This window comes from Schistocerca cancellata, chromosome 1, assembly GCF_023864275.1.
Source record: "Schistocerca cancellata isolate TAMUIC-IGC-003103 chromosome 1, iqSchCanc2.1, whole genome shotgun sequence".
Taxonomy (NCBI): domain Eukaryota; kingdom Metazoa; phylum Arthropoda; class Insecta; order Orthoptera; family Acrididae; genus Schistocerca; species Schistocerca cancellata.
This window is the reverse complement of record NC_064626.1, coordinates 136011653-136028612: the sequence shown is the minus strand read 5'-3', so window position 1 is coordinate 136028612 and position 16960 is coordinate 136011653. Positions and strand designations below refer to the sequence as shown.

At 44.0% G+C, this 16960-nt stretch overlaps 1 pseudogene; it reads left to right on the top strand.

Moving 5' to 3' along the window:
• Positions 1–16287: 16287 nt before the first annotated feature.
• Positions 16288–16405, top strand: LOC126102796 (5S ribosomal RNA; annotated as a pseudogene).
• The last annotated feature ends 555 nt before the right edge of the window (positions 16406–16960 follow it).

Sequence of the window (16960 nt, the reverse complement as noted above, 5' to 3'; positions counted from 1 at the left end):
AAAGCACATGGCAAGTTTCGTGTTGAAATCTGAAGAGCTGATTTCGTAGTCTTTCGGCCAAGATTTTAAACGTTCTATGGGTACATTCTGGAATCAATTAAGATCAGCTGCATGTATTAAAATACTTTAATTAAAAAGCGCATGAAAGGTTAGAAACACAACGTCTTATGAGTGAAAGGGAAAAACTACGAGTGGGAGAAAGACAGTGAATGCAGCCATAATCAATTTAAAAAAATTAAGTAACTTGCACAAGGCAACATTACAGAGAATAAAGAAGCGGAGAGGAGAAGGGGAAATGTACTTCTAGTGCCTAAACTGTTAGTGTCATCTCCTACTCACCTTTAAATAAAATAATACATGGGAATTTTCATGACCTGTACTACAAAATGACCATCATGACGAAACGGTGCAAGTGCTCGCGGGTTTCCAGAAACGGAGAGCGCCACATTAACTAAAGAATACGGCTCATTACCGACAATGTCGCTGAATAACTATTTATTTGTCCTAGCAGTAGCTCACATAATTTAGAAATAGTATGTGCTTACGATTATGTAAATGTGACACGTGTACGAGATGAAAATTTCTGTATTCCACTGAAAAAGCAAGTAACTTTTATTTAACGAAGAATATTTTATGCTAAAGTTTGCAAAGTTATTTGTACCGTCCATACTGTGACTCATGTGACATGTACACGACAGTGCAAACGCAACTTGATATATTAATGATAAACTATTGAAATGACAACAAAAATTACTTTGCACACAGAATAACGGTTTGAGCCGAAATACTACGCTGGCCTGTGTGGCCGAGCGGTTCTAGGCGGTACAGTCTGGAACCGCGCGACCGCTACGGTCGCAGGTTCGAATCCTGCCTCGGGCATGGATGTGTATGATGTCCTTAGGTTAGTTAGGTTTAAGTAGTTCTAAGTTCTATGGGACTGATGACCTCCGAAGTTAAGTCCCCTAGTGCTCAGAGCCATTTTTGAACCGAAATTCTACATGCCGAAGTAGAACAAGATCAACTGAGTGAAGACGTTAAACATGAAACCATCTTAAAATTGTGCCATCATATGCCACTAGCAAAAAGTGGGTGCTTACTTAAACGGTGCTGATTACTTTCCGAAGAGCAAGAACGTCGAATTTTTAATTACTGAAAACTTTATCAATACTATAAACAAATTTAGTGGTCCAGTTTGATAATAATTTTCGGCTTATTTAATCAACCCAAGAATAGTGAGTTCAAATTGGGGACAAGCGCAGGAGTGTAACTCAGATGTGAATGACAGGCACCATCTACAATATTAGATTTTGCTTGTTCGCTTCTGTCTCGGGATCTTCGGCATACGTTTGTTTAACTATTTTCGTGATGTTTTGTCAGCAGGATTGGCTGGAGTTATCAGAGGTTCACCCGCCATTGCTCGTAGCGGACTGATCACCAGAAATGGAGAGAGAACCTCTGACAGTGCCACCCACTTGTGCTGGCGAAACTTCGCGAAAATCGTTAAACAAACGCCTGCCGAAGATACCGAGACAGAAACGAACAGGCAGTTCGAGAACAAATGGCCGCGAAAGCCTCAACAATTTTATACAACGTTACAGCTACAACCACAATGAAGTAGTATATACGCAAACACAGCCTTTTACACTCTAAACGACTTATATGATATTGATTACAAATTTTCGACGTCTTGATCGCAGTAGTACCGGATCATCAGCGTCTTCAACAATCCAAATGACTGCTTTGTACGTGTCTTCGGCTCGACGCAGGCGGAGTACTGTAATTCTGACCGTCTCTGGTGAAGCGGCAACCGAATGGCTTCAGCAACCGGTCCATCAGTCGAATTTTATTCACTGACTTCGTCGTCTTGCACATCAGCGTTATTAGGTACAGGTTGTGCTACTTATTAGTGACATCTGAAAGTTTGTGCCCGAGCAGGACTCGAACCCACATTTCCCATTTAGCGCGAGGAGGCGCCTCAGTCACTTTGGCTATCCGTGTACACTCCCCGGGCTGAGCCAAACTCCCATATGTCACACTGTGTACGTCCTTGGGTTGGTTAGAGGAGGATGCTCGGACAGCCGAAGTGGTTAAGCCAACTGCTAACCGTAAGTGAAAAATTCGGAATCAAGTCCCGGTCCAGCACGAATTTTCATACGTCACCCATAGGTAGTACACCTATACCTAATACAGCTGATTTGAAAGAATTCGCAGTCATCCAATAAATTTCGAATTATTTCGTACAGTTGTGGCACGTCAACCAGGTCTCTTCTTTCACAGTGCGCCAAATATTAACTAGTAGATTGTTTTTCCTTGATTCGGCTTTTTCAGTCGAAGAAAACAACAGACTGAAACTAGCCTCTGGGGACGTCAGCTATATGAATGTTTTCCACTCACACTCCATACTTGAGTGATTTGCCTAAAAGCGAGACAATCGACTGATACAGGACTTTGGCGGTTATGTCAGTTATATGAGTTTCCTCCCGGTCTTCGGGTAGAAGTGGTTTCACTTACGTACTTTTTCAGCCTTTGCGTTGTCTTGCCAAATTTTCTAAAGGCAAATAAAGTGCTATGTTTCAATGTTTGGTAAGTTAAAGGTGTACTTCTAAAACTAATTAAATGCTATTTTTCCATAGTTTTGGTAACAACGACCAATTTTTTGTTTACTTTTTTTTAGTTTAAACTTGTTGAAATTCTTTTCTTCTCTCTCTCTGTCGGTTTTCACTCGTGATCGATAGGTTCCTTTCGATAAATGCTGACCTAACGTGTGCAGAAGGCACATGGGAAACAGATTTTTTAAATGTAGCTGACTTAATCACTTGTTTCTTAAGCATATAGCCCCATGTTTGTGAAAATGTTCATCATTCATTTTCTCTGAATGGTTAACCAGCCCAGCATTCGCCTAGACAAAGACTGCGCTATGTTGGCAGCACACTTAGAAGATGCGACACACCCACTAAGAGACAGCATACATTACACTTGTCCATCCTCTGCTGGAATACTGCTGCCCGGTATGTGATCTTTACCAGGTAGGACTGACGGAGGACATCGAAAAAGTGCAAAGAAGGGCAGCTCGTTTCGTGTTATCGCGCAACAGGGGCGAGAGTGTCACTGACATGATACGAGAGTTGGGGTGGCAGTCACTGAAACAAAGCCGGTTTTCTTTGCGGCGAGATCTATTTACGAAATTTCAATCACGAACTTTCTCTTCCGAATGCGAAAATATTTTATTGACATCCACTTACGTAGGGATAAATCATCATCATCATCTTAATGAAATAACAGAAATCAGAGCTCGAACGGAAAGATTTAGGTGTTCCTTTTTCCCACGCGCCATTCGAGAGTGAAATGGTAGAGAAGTAGTATGAAAATGGTTCAATGAACCCTCTGCCAGGCACTTAAGTGTGAATTGCAGAGTAACCATGTAGATGTAGATGTAGACTAGTGTAGGCACCGTGCCTAAATCCCATCTTCAGACTGGCCGTACATATAAATTACAGACTGGTTACACTTGAAAATAAAGAATGGGTAGTTCAGCCGTCGAACTGGATCTATTCTTTTCATTCGATTGCTCCCGTGTACTGGTTTCACTTGAAAGAAATGTATGAGTAATAATCCAAGGGACAAGTAAGATTACACCCGACTGTATCGATTATTTTCTTTGAGTTCTTCCCGTGGACTGGTTCCATTCAGTAGTATGAATGAATAACTCAGACCGATACGTAAAACTATGACCGAAGGAGTCGATAGATTTCCAGTAATAGACTTAAGCGGTTGTTTCCATTCAGTTGTTCTTGTCATTACCTGCCTGGAACTTTTGCCAGGCAGCACCGGGAACGCTGTATTACAACGCGAGTACTGACTGATTCGCAGCTACCGCAGAGCACCTCGCATCCAGAGCCGGGTGCTACGACTGTCTCCAGCTTATTCTTATGAATCAACAGCGGCGCCCCAGAGCGCGTCTCACACAGACTTATTGCTCTGTTTCCAAAAAACATTAACAGTATTACTTCACAATTCCTTGCCCTGACAAGGTCCAGCGTACACTCAGTCACACATTTCGGATATACGGAACACAGTGGAAGGGTACAGTACCGCTCGACATTGAAAATAGGTACAACATACTTCACTATTTTTGTCAGAACAACACATTTTTTTTGTAAAATAACTCAATTTCAATTAATACAGCGAAGCCGGATACCACTGTGAAAAGAATGACAATTTATTTATTTAATTGATCACATGTGCACTCCCACAAAGTAAATCCCTACATCCGGTTTGGTGAGATCTGTCAAATGAATGAAAGTATGGTCGTCTGCTAACCGCAGATAGTGAATGTGAATATATGATCATCTTTGAGTCGATCCTTTGGCCACCTTTGGTGGGACCAAAGAGATGAAATTTACCTGAGCTTTGATCGCCTGAAATGTGGCTGACCAATACGGTAGCAAGGTGCTCCCCCACTTCAGCAGAGGTGCGAGAGGACCTCCAGAACGGCCATGTTTCAGCACTCTGCCGCTGGATCTTGTGCTGTTATGACCTGTTTTAGTTGTGCTCCGTAATGACGAAAGAGTGGAGACATGGTATGCATGTGGAATATTTAAGAGTAGTTTGAAATAATTATTTCTCTGTTTCAGGAACTTTTGTGGGGAGAATTAAATGTCAGGCAGGTAATATTAATGGGATTGTAGGAATCTTCGGAAGTGATCAACGGTCACAATGAAGCCACGTGTAGCAATAAGTTGAAATACTTCCGTGTGCTTAAGTTAAGCTGAATTACTAGCGTGTGTACAATAAGTTGAAATATTTAAGAAATAGCGTGTGTACCATAAGTTGAAATATTTAAGAAATGGCGTGTGCAGGACTTGAAATTAGAGACGAGTACTTCCACGTGGTGAGTACTGTGTGAGTCTCAAACTGTGTATGAGACAAAGGATAAAGAGAAGTACTCGTCCATGGTATCAGTTGAGGACTCGCGTGTGTGATGAATACGTTCTTAATATTACTTTGCGTGATATGATTCCGTGTGACGCTAGATTCAAACTCAGAGAGAGAAACAAGGTGAGTCGGCCGTCTATCCAGCAACGCCACTTGGCTTGCATTGCACAGGAAGATGTGCATATATCTCCAGAGTTCATAGTAGGAAAGTAGAATTACGAAGTGAGGCAGTGTCGTGTGAAACTGGGATAAATATTAATTGAAGTGGGAAAGCTGAAAGTGATAATGTTGTGACTATTCCCTGTGTAGTGGCTGGATCTGAGCACTATGGGACTTAACAGCTATGGTCATCAGTCCCCTAGACCTTAGAACTACTTAAACCTAACTAACCTAAGGACAGCACACAACACCCAGCCATGACGAGGCAGAGAAAATCCCTGACCCCGCCGGGAATCGAACCCGGGAACCCGGGCGTGGGAAGCGAGAACGCTACCGCACGAGCACGAGATGCGGGCCCCTGTGTAGTATTTCATATTGTAGTGTGGTGTATGTCATGTAATTTGGGAATGTGTGGTTTGCATGGGAGAGTAGCGAGGTAGTTTCAAAAGATTAGTGGGTTATGCGTGTTCCTTTTGTACTCCTCGGTCTGGAGGAAAGTTTCGTGATGATGGTTGTGAGAGTCGAAGTGTGAGAAATAATAAAAGATCCACCATCCTATCCAGAAAGTGCACTGTAGCGTTAAATAATTACGAGACCATAATATAGAGATTCACCAATGTAAAGCCATGCCCACTGGGCGGAATTTCTCATGTGTTATTGTTGTAGGTTATAGAATTTGTGTGTTTAGGTTATAGAATTTATCAGAATAAGTAAGATAGTGAAAAGAAAAAGATTGGTGGACTTTTCCTTCGAATTGTATGTTGTCATGATGTCCCGAATTTATGATGTATGCGCCATTCATATTCAGTGCGGTGGCCACGTGTTGATAAAAGCCGTTAAATAAAAGACATAAAGAAAATGTGGTATTGCCAGTGCGTAGTGAACAGTCTGAGTTCTGTAAATCACTGATAGTCAGATGTGCGTTTCCGTTGCGTATTATTCATACAGGAGGATAATTTGTAACTTAATTGTGAGTACGAGAGTTCATGTTACTCGATAAATAAGAATGAATCCACTCGCTTGGCAGACCACTCATCTTGCAGGCCTGACTGCTTGATGCCACTGTATGAGCAAGGCATATGGGTGCCTCTCAACAGCACAAATTAAAATTCAAAAACAGTTTGACAATATTCGTATAAAACAGTTATTTATATACGGCGCATACTCTAAGAGAAATAAAAAAAAATCATTAACGAGTTGCGGTTAGAAATTAGTCGACTTACAAAGAGGGTATATCATTTTTAGAGAGATGTGTCAATTTTATGTGATATAGGCGTCCTCATTTACACAGTCGAGCCGTAACGATAATTTCTTGACCATACACCTCTGTTACACGCAACTGGACGTAGAACGCTAATGCAAACCATGGAGACCTCGATAGAACCACAAGGCAGAACATTAAGGAAAGCCTAAGTCAGGAAGAAAGAAGAGTTGTGGTTCTCCCGTCGCAGTGAACTGGTCTCCTCAAGATTGATACAAGTTACTGCCACTGCCCTGTTCTACATCGAGTACAATCCATTTCAGGAATGTTATTTTCCACAAGCTATTGCCTTACAGATGCTGTTTTAAGAAATAATGCATTGTCTTGCTGGTACAATTATCGCTTAAGAACTGCTCCTCTAATTTCTTTATTTTTATTTATTTATTTAAGCTTGTCTGATTATGCCCATCAGGCCCGCTGTTGCACCATACCAGGGTTTCACAAGTACAGTACCTTTTTTACATCATGATAGTTACCTCAGAAACAACAATTTCAATATGATAAATTAATTTTGAACATCGAATATTAAGCTGCGTTCTATTCTTCTCTTTTAAACCAACATAATATTGGCATACGATTTCAATAAGTCAAATAGTGCTAAAATGTAGGCTGGTCCCGGCGGAGGCTCGAGTCCTCTCTAGGGCATGGGTGTTTGTCCTTAGGCTAATTTAGGGTAAGTTGTGTGTAAGCTTAGGGACTGATGACCTTAGCAGTTAAGTCGATAATATTTCACGCACATTTGAACATTTTTTTTTTTGCTAAAATGTACGCTCATGTTAGGAAAAAACAGAACACATTCAACGACTACAGACACGAAGTACATACGCACAAGACATGTAGAGCAGTACGTTCTGCATAAATGTTTAGCATTTGATCCATGCCGGCCCGAGCTCAACGTAAACATCACGGCGCAACACCACGTACCGGTAAAATGTGCCTGCAGTTCTCATGGTCGCTATAAAAATGGCTCTGAGCACTATGGGACTTAACATCAGTCCCCTAGAACTTAGAACTACTTAAACCTAACTAAGCTAAGGACATCACACACATCCATGCCCGAGGCAGGATTCGAAACTGCGACCGTAGCGGTCGCGCGGTTCCAGACTGAAGCGCCTAGAACCGCTCGGCCACCCCGGCCGGCATGGTCGCTATAATCCGAAGGTAATGAATTCGACTTGAGGAGATGTGTTGCATGCCTCGCAGACATATGAGCCAACTTTATCGTCAAATCAGTGAATCTGCAAGAGGGCGCATTACTGGCAGTGTGTGGTGTCACCGCCAGACACCACACTTGCTAGGTGGTAGCCTTTTAAATCGGCCGCGGTCCGCTAGTATACGACGGACCCGCGTGTCGCCACTGTCAGTGATTGCAGACCGAGCGCCGCCACACGGCACGTCTAGAGACACGTCCTAGCACTCGCCCCAGTTGTACAGCAGTTTTTGCTAGCGATGCTACATTGACAAATACGCTCTCATTTGCCGAGACGATAGTTAGCATAGCCTTCAGCTACGTCATTTGCTACGACCTAGCAAGGCGCCATAGCATTTGATAACTAATATTGTGAAGCCTGTACAGTAACGAGAGATGTTCACCAATTGTGGATTAAAGATAAGTATTCTACCAGTTAATCTTGTTTTGCTAGTCTTATTTCTCTGACCTGTTCCAGACCTCACGCCAGCCTGCGTGAGCTTAATCGCGTGCCTTTCGGCTTCCTACAAACTCCGTGAATTGGCTCCTGCCAATTCACAACAAAGAGGATGTGATGCATCCATCCAGCAAACTGCTGCTCGTTGGGACGAAGCGTTTCGGCAGTGCCACGGGTGTGTGCAGAGTGGTATATGAAAAGCCGCAGAACGCGACGAGATGGGTCAAGTCGCAGCTCCCAGACCACCACCTGAGAAGATCGGACATCATCCGAATGACATTGCAGCACAGATCTTCATCCTCCTCAGCTCTGGCGCAACAATGGAACAGTTTAACGCATCGAAAACTATTAGGGGTGAAAATCGGTCGTCGTTTATTACGGCACGGGTTATGTGCGCGCCGTCAACTTCTCCTCCTACATTTAACGGTCACTGGGGACAGGAGTAGCATGAGACAGTGTGTTCGGACGTATCCAGGTTCTGTTTCTTTGAAAAACGTGGCCGCATTTCTGTTCGCCGCAGACGGAGTGGGATCACAGTGACTGCATTCGTGTAAGACATACAGCGCCAACTCAAGATCATATGGTGTGGGGTACTATTGGGTAAAGCCAGAAACCACAGTCGGTGTGTGTCCAGGGCAGTGTGACCAGTGCGGCCTGTGTGAATGGTATCCTGAAACCCGTAGCCATACCCTGCACAACAGCCCGGACACCACTTTCAGCAGGACAATACATGACTACATGTTGCTGCACTAACACGTGCCTTCTTGGTATCACATGATTTCAACCTTTTGCCCTGACCCGCCAGATTACCAGACTTGTCGCCAATCGAAAACGTGTGGGATATGGTGAAACGATGGGTGCAGCGCTGTGATCCAATACCGACCACCACAGATGAACTCTGGAACTAGGTGAATGCAGCACGTATGGCTATACATACCCACAGGACGCCATTCAAGCTTTATATGCATCGATGCCATCAGGCTTGGAACAAGTTATCAGCGACCATGGCAGATCCTTTGCCTACTAGGCAACAGGACACATGCTGAACCAAGATGACGGAAATGCTAATCATTTCTGCAGAACACACTAATGTATATGTTTTTTGAATATGAACGTCCTGTTGAAACGTCCCCATAGAACAATTATACATGACTGTGCTTAAACTGACACACAATATTTTTAGCGCAACGCAATCTGACTTTCAGAAATCCCTACAAAAGAATGGCCCTGACTAATATTAACCTATGCGTTTCACAAATCGCTTACCTCACAAAAATCTTGGTTACTCGAACTACTGCAATACAGCGAGCGCCACTACTGCCAGCTAAATAAAAGATTCAAACTACGGAAGGCACTAACTACTGATAGGCATAGTTAGCAAATGAAAGATTTTGATAGAGAACAAACAATGTATTTACCTTAATAGTGTTGAAAAATCATAATATACATAGCAGTTCATAATCTCCAGTATTACAAATTTCAAAACTCCGCCATCTCTCTCCCCACATCCACCACTGCTGGCGGCTCACCTCCAACTGCACAACGCTACGCGCTGTTCACGTCCAGCTGCCCAACACTACAATGGCAGACAACAATGTAAACTAGCCACAGACTGCACACAGCACAGCCAGTGATTTTCATACAGAGCTCTATGTGGCGTTACCAATATAAAAAACCTAAACAGCGTACTTACATAGCCCCCATGCTCCCCACAAAAAATATTACAAATTGTTTTGGGCACTGGCCAATACAGATTTGAAAATTTTTTTCATAATTACAGTAAGAAAGATATCAAATGCACACACTTAGTAATACAATGTTGGTCAAAGGCTAAAATTTTCTCACAGTCCATAAAGACAGTCCTGATCATTTATCACAGTAAAATTACAGTGTTTTTTTTTCCTCAAAGTCTGAGTAGTAAAAGAGAATGCACACGGAAGTAGTGGATTTCCATGCAGTATATTACGATTTTTCAACACTATTAAGGTAAATACATTGTTTGTTCTCTATCAAAATCTTTCATTTGCTAACTATGCCTATCAGTAGTTAGTGCCTTCCGTAGTTTGAATCTTTTATTTAGCTGGCAGTAGTGGCGCTCGCTGTATTGCAGTAGTTCGAGTTACGAAGATTTTTGTGAGGTAAGCGATTTGTGAAACGCATAGGTTAATGTTAGTCAGGGCCATTCTTTCGTAGGTTTCTGAAAGTCAGCTTGCGTTGCGGTAAAAATATTGTGTGTCAGTTTAAGCACAGTCATGTACAATTTTTCATAAGGGGACGTTTCACTGTCTCGTTCAAGATCTGTTTTTTTCCGAACATGAGTGTTTTACGACGAATCAGCACTTCAGCCGTCTACAGACATTGAAATAAGTAACTGGTGATGGCTAAAAATTTGTGCCTGACCGGGACTCGAACGCAGATGCATCGCTTCTCTAGAATCTTTACTGCCTCAGTCATCTGGACGCGTTTCCTGTCCAACCGAAGTGCCAACCTGCGACGGTATGTAGCGCACATCCGTCACCCTCACTGCTCGTTGCACTGAATCACCTGGCGCCGTTCTCGCTCATATATATCAATTTATATGATTGTGCTGTCATCAGTGGGATGGATGAAGTCGTGGTAAAACGACTTCATCCACCTGTCCAATCACAAGCACTGAAATAAATCAGTTGTGGGGGATGAAAATTTGTACCACACGAGGTCACGAAACCTGATGCTCTGCTTCTGTAGAGCGGCTGCCTTAACCGCCTGGGCCCTGAAGACATACTCGCACACAACTGAAATTGTCAGCCTGTCACTCGGAAGCGGCGCCCCCACCCATTAACCCCACTACTCATGGCATACGTTACGTCCCACAGGAGTTCAGAAGATGTAGTGGTTTCGCACTGAATGTACCTAGAAACATCCTCACTCAGATATATAGGGTGATTCAAAAAGAATACCACAACTTTAAAAATGTGTATTTAATGAAAGAAACATAATATAACCTTCTGTTATACATCATTAGAAAGAGTATTTAAAAAGGTTTCTTTTCACTCAAAAACAAGTTCAGAGATGTTCAATACGGCTCCCTCCAGACACTCGAGCATTATCAACCCGATACTCCAACTCGTTCCACACTCTCTGTAGCATATCAGGCGTAACAGTTTGGATAGCTGCTGTTATTTCTCGTTTCAAATCATCAATGGTGGCTGGGAGAGGTGGCCGAAACACTATATCCTTGACATACCCCCATAAGAAAAAATCGCAGGGGGTAAGATCAGGGCTTCTTGGAGGCCAGTGATGAAGTTCTCTGTCACGGACTGCCTGGCGGCCGATCCATCGCCTCGGGTAGTTGACGTTCAGGTAGTTATGGACAGATAAGTGCCAATTCTCTAACATCTCCAGATACCGTAGTCCAGTTACAGTAGCACCTTCGAAGAAAGAGGGACCAAAAACTTTATTGGCTGAAATGGCACAGAAAACGTTCACCTTAGGCGAGTCACGTTCATACTGAGTTGTTTCCCGCGGATTCTCAGTGCCCCATATACAGACATTGTGACGGTTGACTTTCCCGTTAGTGTGGAAAGTTGCTTCATCACTAAACACAATCTTTGAAACGAAAGATTCATCCGTTTCCATTTGAGCAAGGATAAAATCACAGAAATCGATTCTTTTAATCTTATCAGCTGCAGACAGTGCTTGAACCAATTTCAGACGATAAGGTTTCATAACTAACCTTTTTCGTAGGACTCTCCATACAGTTGATTGTGGAATTTGCAGCTCTCTGCTAGCTCTGCGAGTCGATTTTCCTGGGCTGCGAACAAATGCTTGCTGGATGCGTGCTACATTTTCATCACTCGTTCTCGGTCGTCCAGAACTTTTCCCTTTGCACAAACACCCATTCTCTGTAAACTGTTTATACCAACGGTTAATACACCACCTATCAGGAGGTTTAACACCATACTTCGTTCGAAATGCACGCTGAACAACTGTCGTCGATTCACTTCTGCCGTACTCAATAACACAAAAAGCTTTCTGTTGAGCGGTCGCCATCTTAGCATCAACTGACGCTGACGCCTAGTCAACAGCGCCTCAAGCGAACAAATGTACAACTAAATGAAACTTTACAGCTCCCTTAATTCACCGACAGATAGTGCTTAGCTCTGCCTTTTGTCGTTGCAGAGTTTTAAATTCCTAAAGTTGTGGTATTCTTTTGGAATCACCCTGTACAATGCCGGAAAAAAGTAGTACGCCAACAGACAATGTCGATTTTGACTGATGACAGCATATGTCATCTGGGGAATAATAGATATACTGATAACAGCTTCAAAGTCATCCATCAACACGTAGCATAGTGGCATATCTACCAGAGCGCTATCTGTGTTTATCTTGTAATAGGGAATGCCGACAGCCAGAAAGCTGGGTGTGGTCCAAACATATGAAGCAAGCAGGCATCCATACTACGGAGACGCAATCGTGCATTCTACAGCCAACTGAGCGAGTTTGAAAGCGGTCAAATCGTGGCCTTCCTAGTGGCGGGATTGTTCTATCAGAGAGTTGCCACACCAGTTGGACGTTGTGGTATCAGTGCTCAGGTGAACATTCTCACACTTGTAGACGATTCCGCGCAGGGTAGCCGTGCATTCTGAGGCGCCTTGCCACGGTTCGCGCATCTCCTCCCGTCGGAGGTTGGAGTCCTCCATTGGGCATGGGTGTGTGTGTTGTCCTCAGCGTAAGTTATATTAAGTTATATTAAGTAATGTGTAAACCTAGCAGTTTGGTCCCATAGGAACTTACCACAGATTTCCAAATTTGTAGACGACGCTGTGGACGTCCAGGCAGCACAGACGCCCGTGAGAATCGTTGTACTGAAAGGGCAGCAGTGGCACATCATACAACTACAACATCACTAATAAGAGGGCTTGCGAGCCCAGACGTGGCAGCAAGAACGGTTGCGGTACGGCTTTTAGGAGTACTCCACGCCACAACATCGACGTGCACGGCGCATCTGGTGCCGTCAGAGGACCACTTGGAAGATGGAATGGTGTGATGGGGTCTTCAGTGATGAAAGCGGATTCTGCCTGCATTCAAGTGATGGTTGTTTGCGTATAAGACGTAAACCTGTGGAGCGCCGTCTCGTAGAGTGGACTCGTCCAACACACACTGGAGCCACGCCAGGCCTTAAGGTCTGAGGTGCGACAGGCTACAACCCTCATTCTCCTTTGGTGTTTCCAGAGGGTATGAAAACCAGCACTTGGTCCTAAAGAAACTATGTTATGAGAAATCAGGACTTCAGCTACCTACAGGGTGTTTCAAAAATGACCGGTATATTTGAAACGGCAATAAAAACTAAACGAGCAGCGATAGAAATACACCGTTTGTTGCAATATGCTTGGGACAACAGTACATTTTCAGGCAGACAAACTTTCGAAATTACAGTAGTTACAATTTTCAACAACAGATGGCGCTGCCGTTTGGGAAACTCTGTAGTACGATATTTTCCACATATCCACCATGCGTAGCAATAATATGGCGTAGTCTCTGAATGAAATTACCCGAAACCTTTGACAACGTGTCTGGCAGAATGGCTTCACATGCAGATGAGATGTACTGCTTCAGCTGTTCAATTGTTTCTGGATTCTGGCGGTACACCTGGTCTTTCACGTGTCCCCACAGAAATAAGTCACAGGGGTTCGTGTCTGGCGAATAGGGAGGCCAATTCACGCCGCCTCCTGTATGTTTCGGATAGCCCAAAGCAATCACACGATCATCGAAATATTCATTCAGGAAATTAAAGACGTCGGCCGTGCGATGTGGCCGGGCACCATCTTGCATAAACCACGAGGTGTTCGCAGTGCCGTCTAAGGCAGTTTGTACCGCCACAAATTCACGAAGAATGTCCAGATAGCGTGATGCAGTAATCGTTTCGGATCTGAAAAATGGGTCAATGATTCCTTTGGAAGAAATGGCGGCCCAACCAGTACTTTTTGAGGATGCAGGGACGATGGGACTGCAACATGGGGCTTTTCGGTTCCCCATATGCGCCAGTTCTGTTTATTGACGAAGCCGGCCAGGTAAAAATAAGCTTCGTCAGTAAACCAAATGCTGCCCACATGCATTTCGCCGTCATCAATCCTGTGCACTATATCGTTATCGAATGTCTCTCGTGCAGCAATGGTAGCGGCGCTGAGGGGTTGCCGCGTTTGAATTTTGTATGGATAGAGGTGTAAACTCTGGCGCATGAGACGATACGTGGACGTTGGCGTCATTTGGACCGCAGCTGCAACACGGCGAACGGAAACCCGAGGCCGCTGTTGGATCACCTGCTGCACTAGCTGCGCGTTGCCCTCTGTGGTTGCCGTACGCGGTCGCCCTACCTTTCCAGCACGTTCATCCGTCACGTTCCCAGTCCGCTGAAATTTTTCAAACAGATCCTTTACTGTATCGCTTTTCGGTCCTTTGGTTACATTAAACCTCCGTTGAAAACTTCGTCTTGTTGCAACAACACTGTGTTCTAGGCGGTGGAATTCCAACACCAGAAACATCCTCTGTTCTAAGGAATAAACCATGTTGTCTACAGCACACTTGCACGTTGTGAACAGCACACGCTTACAGCAGAAAGACGACGTACAGAATGGCGCATCCACAGACTGCGTTGTCTTCTATATCTTTCACATCACTTGCAGCGCCATCTGTTGTTGAAAATTGTGACTACTGTAATTTCGAAAGTTTGTCCGCTTGAAAATGTACTGTTGTCCCAAGCACATTGCAACAAACGGTGTATTTCTATCGCTGCTCGTTTAGTTTTTATTGCCGTTTCAAATATACCTGTCATTTTTGAAACACCCTGTACATGCATTAAAATAAATCAACGGTGAAGGTTGAAATTTTGTGTTTGACCCCTCCTCGAACCCAGGTGTTGCGGTTCCCTAGAATGTTTCCCTTAATCGCCTCAGCCATCCGGGCACACTTCACGTGCAACCAAAATTCTCAACCTGTCACGCACATGTAGCTCCTCCATCCATTAGCCACTCTGTAGCATTCGCTGAGTCCTGCAACAGTGTGGAAGATATGGTACATCTGCTCTAAAAGTAGTACCTCCATCCTTGTTCATGTCCAACAGAAAAGACACCATTCCTGGTACAGTGGCTGTAAAGAAACTATGTTATGAGGAATCAGGACATCAGCAAGCCTACAGGAAAGGAAAAAATCATTGATGACGGCTGAAAATTTGTGCGGGCCAGGAGGCAAACCTGGATTCACTGCTTCTGCGGAATTGTTGCCTTAACCAGAATGGCCATCTGGCCACGCTTCCCGTCCAACCCAAATTTCCAACCTTAACAACCATGTGCCGTATGAGTTGGGAAGTGGTGCATTCGACTTAGAGTGCGTAGATCTCCCTTGCTGTCCGTTCTGTCGTTCAGGGGAGTGGGGGGGGGGGGGGGAGGGGCGGAGGGCAGCGGATGGGAAAATTACTCCAGTTCTTAGACAAACAGCTGATCAGGGCGCCTGGTGACAACAACATTTACACTTGCCAAAATGTTGTGCCCATTAGGTGCTGACATCTAGTTCTTCACCCGTGGCCTGTTTCGTCGTGAATTACGTCAGAAGAAGTTGAAGAATCGGTTCCTGTGTACCCTACCAATGAACTGAAGCCTGTCACCTACTTTTTGTATGACTAAGCTTATGTGATCATTCCATTTAATACCCCTGAAACTTTAACACTCAGATATTTGTCTGGTTCCAATTGCGACTTACAGATACTGAAGTCTCTGGATACTGTGTTTCTGCATTTTTGTGACATGCAGTTTTACATTTCAGAACATTTGAAACATGTTGCTCACCTCAACACCGCTCTGAAATCTTATCAAGACCTGACTGAATATATGTTCAGATTTTTTTTGAGAATACTTCATTGTACATAATATATGTCTAGTAGCTCTGCATGATGAAAAGATTATTCAGATAGTTTACGAAGACGAAAATTTCCTCGTGATGAGGGGACTGGAATTCGACTATAGGTAGAGGAAAAGAAGGAAAGGCAGTAGTACAACTTGGTCTGGTCGTGGAAAATGAAAGGGGAGCACCTGGTATAATAATGCACTGAGTGAATTTTCATCAATTGTGACAGTTTGAAAATCACAAAAAATGACTGTATTGGTGGAAGAGACCTGGAGATACTGGCAGGTTTCACATTAGCTGTAAAATGGTAAGCAAAACTCTGAGAAACCAGATTTTAAACTGAAAAACTTTACCAGGCGTTCATGTGGACTCTTGCCACAATTTATTTGACCTGAAGGGTATATTGCCAATGGCCTTGCCGCAGTGGTAACACCGGTTCCCGTGAGGTCACCGAAGTTAAGCACTGTTGGGCTGGGCTAGTACTTGGATGGGTGACCATCCGGTCTGCCGAGCGCTGTTGGCAAGCTGGGTGCAGTCAGCCCTTGTGAGGCAAACTAAGGAGCTAATTCATTGAGAAGTAGCGGCTGCGGTTTCGGCAACTGATATACGACCGGGAGAGCGGTGTGCTGACCATATGCCCCTCCATATCTGCATCCGGTGACGCCTGCGGACTGAGGATGACACGGCGGCCAGTCGGTACCGTTGGGCCTTCGTCGCCTGCTCGGGCGAAGTTTTTAGTTTTTTGAGCGGTACATTAAAGGTGCACAAATTGCAAAGAGGTAAGAAATTAAAAAGACTGGACGAATACAAATTGAAATAAACAGAGGTTGTTGAATCAAAGGGAACTCCAGGCTACGCTTGACTGAAACAGACGAGATGGAAAATGAAGTCAGGTGGGTGGTTTTGAGAGATGGAGTAGTGGAGTCAGAAGACGAACTTGAAAAATCCAAAAAGGCAACGCGGGAATGGCTGGAGGAAAAATTCAATGCTGTGGAAGCATGGATGACTAGCAGAACGGTAGATATCAACCACACGAAAGGAGAGAAGAGACACATCACTACGAATATTAAGTTGTGCC